We start from the raw sequence: 6,429 nt of genomic DNA, 5'->3' as shown, positions 1-6,429 counted from the left end.
TTAGTGACGTACAATGTGAGTAAACAATCTTTTGAAGAAAATGCATGTTGGAGTAACAATTTGTTCTGTCATGTAGGGGAGCTTTCACCATATGGACAATTCACTTCCAATTCCATTAGAAAGTAGCTTTGGGATCAATGTTCTAGTCATGTTTTTTCCCCCAGATAGATAGATAAATGCTTGAGCTGGGAAGGATAAAAAGGGAGTGATCTTGTATTTGCAGAACATTCTTTTTCACTTTGTGCTAGACAAGCCATTGTTGATCACTTCCAGAGCAGAGGGAAATGGAAAGGAGAGACTCAACCTTAAAATACTCAACTATGTTTTGATTTCTTTTTCTTTCTGCATATTTGACAGAGATTTGAGCTCGGACTTTGTTTTGTTTTTCATAGTAACTTTACAATAGGCCAAGTAGATTTCAGTCAACCTCTGCACTCAGTTCTTCGTTCATTAAAAAAAAAAATTGTATCTGGGTGAAACCAGTTAATAAACAAGTGACCCAAGGTTGCGGACAGAACCGCGCTGTTGCATCAGCACCTGGAGAGGAGCCCAGCTTCTGAGCCTGTAAATTTATTCCAGAAGGTGCATTTCTGCCTTGTGTTACAAACTAAATTTTCAGAACTTGGCTGAAACAAAAACCCCAGTGGTTTAGCACTGCCAAGCCAGCTTAGGTTCACTGCCGCGGTAATTGTGTGATTAGGCGCTTGTACAACATTCACTGTATGCAGACTTACCTGAAACCTGACTGAATTTTTTTTTTAAAAACTTTTTTTTTTAAGTGATTTGCTATTTTCATTTGTTGAACTACTTTCAGCATTTTAGATAGCAATTTTCTATAATACTATCTTTCCGTATGCAGTATGATTTTTTTTTCCTGGGAATTGCATTACAGAAACCCTCTAAAAAGGATTTATGCATAGTTTTTTTTAATAAAATAGGGTTGCTTTTTTTAGACAAGGTTTTAGTGGTTGTGGAACACTACCATTACTATATCAAAACATAACAAGTCACTCCCCAGTAAACACAGACTTTGGGCTAAAAGCAGAGATCAAACAGACCCCACGTGTCTGCATTGCTATTCTGGAATGTGATTTCTCTCCCAAGACTGACTTCAGAGCAGAGAATCCGAAAAAAGGCTTGGTCACAGGAAAAAATTACTATGTAAGTTTGCCAGAGTTAAGTCAAACATCTCAATCCTTGGCCATCAAAACTAGGAACAAAATTGAAAGTCAGGATCATAGTATAATAACTAAGAACATTCTCTAGGAAAAGTTGGAATTATTTTTGCTTTTAAATATCAGTTGAGTCAAACTTTCAGGGTGTAAAGTGTTAACATATATGACTGTGAGCCAGGAATTCTCCATATTGTTGCCAAACCAGGACCACATCACTGCCTCAGTTTCTCCTTTTATAGGGACTAGACTGCCATTGCTGCTGCTGCCTGTCTAAAAACTGCTTCAGATTTTTACAGAGGATTTATATATAAAACACAGATATGTTATCTAACAAACAGACATAGATGAGATAATATTTTCTACCTTAAGCAAATTAAGCCGTGGAAAGTTGAAAACTGCATTAAAAAAATGACACATGGCTGCAGTAGTAATTACAGATAGTAGCTAAATGACAATAAAGTCAAGTTTGTGACATGTCTTTGTAAATACTATATTTAGGAAAACCACAGACACCAGGACACTGAAAGGTCTTTCCAGGACCACAAAATAATGTAAAGTTTCTATCATCATCAATTTTTGATCTCAATGTCGGGATTTCAACCTCTTTTTCCAACTGCCATACAGAACTTTGGACTTTTTTAATATTAAATGAAGTATTCTCCATCTTGCCAAAAAAAGTTCTCTCACTTAATATTTGAGATACTATAAAGGCATTAGATTCTTTGGAGGACTTGGAGATTCCATTTCAAATTGATAACAAAATATTTCCTGCAGATAAAGATCTGGCATGTTCACATCTATGACTTAACTCAGAGCTGCTTCTGAGGACTTAATGGTGAAACCATTATCTTTTAATTATCCCAGTCACCTGTAGTGTTTTCCACACTGGATACTTGTAAATGACAGAAATATAATTTTTAGCTGGATATACCTTTCACTTATTCAAACTTAAGTTTTACACTCATGGGTTTCAGCCAATATTAGAAGCTATAGGTTAGGTTCTGGCATTTTCAGTCACATTCATTAGTACTGCACTGGCAATAATGCTTTTTAGAAAATGTAAAGGTTTATGGTGATAAGTACAATGTAACATCATTAGAACTGGCAGAGAGACACAGCCATTGAATGGAGCCACTTGTAGGACATGAAGGCGCTGAGACTTGATTGGACACAGGAGAAAATAAAGTCTTGTCTGAAGCGTTAGATCTCGAAGGCGGACACTGGGGAAGGGAGATGTTGCAAAGGGTTTATCTGTGACACCATAATATAGTGCATTTACACCAGGAAGAAAAGGAGATCCAGCAAGGCTTCATGACTGAAAACCCATCAAGTGGAACAGTATTTTATACCCAATGCATGGAACCCAAGATATCCCCTTGTATTCATATATTTTCCCATCTGCTTCAGAACAGAGTGCCAACTTGTATTGACCTGGATAATGACATCTTAAAGGATTTTACCCATAGAACGCAAGACAGAATTCTGCAGACTGGAGAGTATCCTGCTTCAAATATGGTTAAATAACAGAGAACAGAGTATGCATTATGTTATATTTATAACAAGCCAGTACAAAGTCTGCAATTTTTTTACTCCAATGTTATAATTGTAATTCAATAGAAACAAGATCATAGTTATCAGTGACTGAAACAATTGTCAGAACATATTTAATTAAAGGCTTAACTGTTCGTTGAGTTCTATTTTTTGAGGTCAAGAAACTGGCAGGTAATATGCATTTCATAAGCCAGCCTATAAGAGTCATGGGAGAACAATCTTCATCTGAATACTGTTAAACACCATCCAATGGAGCTGTAAATTTGGTGAAATGGCCTAAAAAGACTTAAAAGACTGTGGTTTATGGAATGGAGGTTGTATACGCTGCAATGTGTACTTATGTGACCATGGTTCTCCTCTACCTTCAGACAACCATTAGAAAGCAAAGATAAATTCAAGATTAATTGTCAAGTCTCAGAAAGCATTTTATGTTTTTCTTTAGTAAATTGGTTAAAAATACGTCTTCTCCTCTTAGAACATCTGGAAGCAGATGAGTTTGAGGTCAGGCATTTGACAGGAGCCATATGTGTTGAACCTGAGAACAATGGTCCACAAGGAACATCTTCACAAAGGTATTGCTTGCCATTTAAACTCTTTTTAAGGTGCTCTAAGGAAAAAGTTCTGCTGGAACCTGAGCTGCAAGCTCAGATCTGAAGGAGCTTTACACTTAGACTTTGGCACATCAGAGCTCTCAAAACCAAGTTATACTAATTATGTGGAGAGACGGACTTCAAAATGTTGGGCTTGTAGGTGCTAGTTTAATGCATGACACACATTCGTGTACAACAGTGATCCAGACTCAGAATAACTTTCCCCAGGTATGGACTGGAGAAGCAGCTGAAGTTTATGCAAACCAGCAAGTTCATGTCAGCCAAGGATCAAGATATGAAATCCTAGGAATTAAAATTTGGATGATAAATGAGTAATGTTGATTAAATCATTGGGGCTAAATAGAAAACCCAAGCAATTTCTTTCTAGTTTTTATATTGCCATTGCAACTGCCTGACTTAAGAGAATCAGAAGGGGGGAAAAAATAATCACATTCTCCTATTCTTGCACAGAAACATCTAACTATACTAGAAATAGCACTGCAGTTACTTTTATAGATTTAAACAAAAAAAAAAGAGTTGGAAATGCATGGTCTCCAATAATGAAAATATGCTTAGTTACCCTTCCTGCTGGCAAGTAAAACTAAATATTCTGTACACTCACCCACAACCTCACCCACTCATCATGAAAATAACTTTAATTCTTGGTCATTGCAAAGGAGGTGCACAAATAGTTACAGGTTCACTGATGCCTACATCAATATTTGGCAGCAATATAAGCCCTTTCCTTAGTGGCACTCGCCAACCTGTTAGTGCTTATAGTCAGGATTATACAGCATCAGGGCAAAGGAAAGTGCTGAATTCCTTAGGGAGCAAATCTAAATATACCTCTTGTAGGCAAGGCCTGTAACCTTTGATTGCCGGGTCTACGGCAAAGTATGTTTGAATTGTGTCTAGCACAGACCTCAGTAACACAAAGTACCCAGAACTTATGGAGGCACCTCCTGTGCTCTCTTACAGCTCCTGCTTTCACTCCAACACCTCCCCCCCATCCAGTGTTTTCACGGCATTTTTCACAAGTGCTTGCACCAGTATCATCTGTGCACTTTCTCCGAAAACTGGTCATCTGAACAGCAAATAGCAATGATTTTATTCGAGGTGTCACTCTGGGAGCACTAGAACTAAAGCAGCAGATTTCCTATAAGCAAAATTTCTAGGGATGATTTCTGCGTAACCAAAATTCTCTTGTGAAGTTTCTCTGTAACTTTTCCCATCATTATGGCATAACAAGGTCTCTTCTCACCAGACATGTTACCCCAAGACTCTCTCCCCGCCCAGGGAACTGGCCTGGAATCAACCAGCAGGCACTGGAGATATTTGGACATACACATGGCTCTGCAAAAGCTGTTTCCACTGGTCTGCTGGAGGGACCAGAGCGGGACGTAAGTGATCATGGAGCAGATGCTGCCTTGTTATTGCTGCCTCTGAATTCCTCTCTGCCAAGGGACCAAGCCCGGACCACATCACCTTGTGATCACAGCCTGTGCTGAGATTCCACGGTTAACCTCACCGTGAGGCAAATTCCTTGGTTTTGCACTGGTAGAGACCTCAAAAACTGGCTGTGGAATACGCTCCTCTAGAGACTGAGTCAGAACTGCTGATTTGCCACAGAATTCTACTTCAGTGAATGGAATACATTAAATTATCAATATTTTAGCTTCGGCCAAAGTCAGAGCCAGGTTCTGAGAGATCCTCGTCTGCGTTCCCAGTTCTCCAGCTCCAAGGCACAGGAGACTGGAACAACCTTAAAAATACTTAAAGAATCAGCTGATTGTGCTCAGATGATCTAATATTACTACTGGCCATGGCAACACAGACCTTCGTATGTGAATTTTGACACCTTGACTCAATCATCTGATAGAGGCCAGCACATAAAACATTTTTATTTCCTTTTACAGCTGTTCAGGGCGTCACCTCATGTATCTGTGGGCCCACCTCCATCTCCAAACAAACCGTGTGTCCTTTGTAAGCGATCTTCAACAGCCCTTTCATTGTAAGGAGGATTTAGAGCTCAAATTCCATGAAGGGGAATAAAACAAAAATACACCATCGTTTTGCTTTATTTTTTAAAACCGTGTAAGAAGGGAGATGCAGCCCCATATTCTCCTGCACCTCAACCTGAACAGTGAAATGCCTGAGTGCTCAGGAGCTGAGCTGCTTCTCAGCAGCATTTACCAAAAGCATGGGATTATCTGGACACCCCACTTGAACTTCCCCCTTGGATTCAGCCCTGGAGCCCGTGGTCATTCCTCAGACACTCGGCTTCCCAAGGGGAAGAGCCATCCCTCTGCCCTGTGGGGAAACAGTGCAGAAAAAGGCCGCCTTGCTGGGAACAGGAGTCGAGGACACCATTTTCTGTTGCTGGAAACACCAACATCATCTCTATTCCTTGCACATAAAAGCTCATTTTAGTATTTTGGAAAAGAGAGAGAGAGAAAGATGCCAAACTTTGTCTTAACTCACAGCGTACTCATGGCAGTCACTCTGCAATTTCCTTGCAGGATACCATAGCTGTTCAGCAACAATTTTTCCTGTTGTTTTTCACCTACAGTTATCTTAATAACTGCCACCAAACACTCCAACTGAATCTTTACTAGCTCTTGTGTGGAATGGTTTAGTAGAGGGAAGATGTTATTTGCAGATTGTTCTTTCCAGTCTGGGAATCCGCATCTCCTATATCAGGAGGATTCAAGAAAGGAGAACATGGGCCCTGCCCACTCTTCCAACAGCCCTATTCCTGGAGTCTATTCTCAATTCTAGAAGAGTAGTCAAAACAGTCTTTATTCCTAAAATTGCTTGCCACCACCTTCTGAGTGCAAGAACTGCAGCAGTGAGTATTAGCACAGCTGTTCAGACACCATGTACATCTTTGGTTAACCTCGTAGTTACCAGGTCTCCAGAGTCCATTATTACAGGCTCTTTCTGGTGGAGGTTTCTTGCAATGGCCCCAGCGCTCACTGCCAGAGGGTTTTATAGTGTGCAGTCTTCTGTTTACAGTGACCCTGCCACACAGGCGTTATAAATGCTTCACAAAGCATATGAACTTGGAACTCTCACCTGCATAATGTTAATAAGTAGAGGCATTCATGCCTCCC

This window comes from Numenius arquata, chromosome 18 (assembly GCF_964106895.1).
Source record: "Numenius arquata chromosome 18, bNumArq3.hap1.1, whole genome shotgun sequence".
In the NCBI taxonomy this organism is placed as follows: domain Eukaryota; kingdom Metazoa; phylum Chordata; class Aves; order Charadriiformes; family Scolopacidae; genus Numenius; species Numenius arquata.
The sequence above is the reverse complement of the archived record's forward strand: the minus strand, read 5'-3'. Positions refer to the sequence as shown.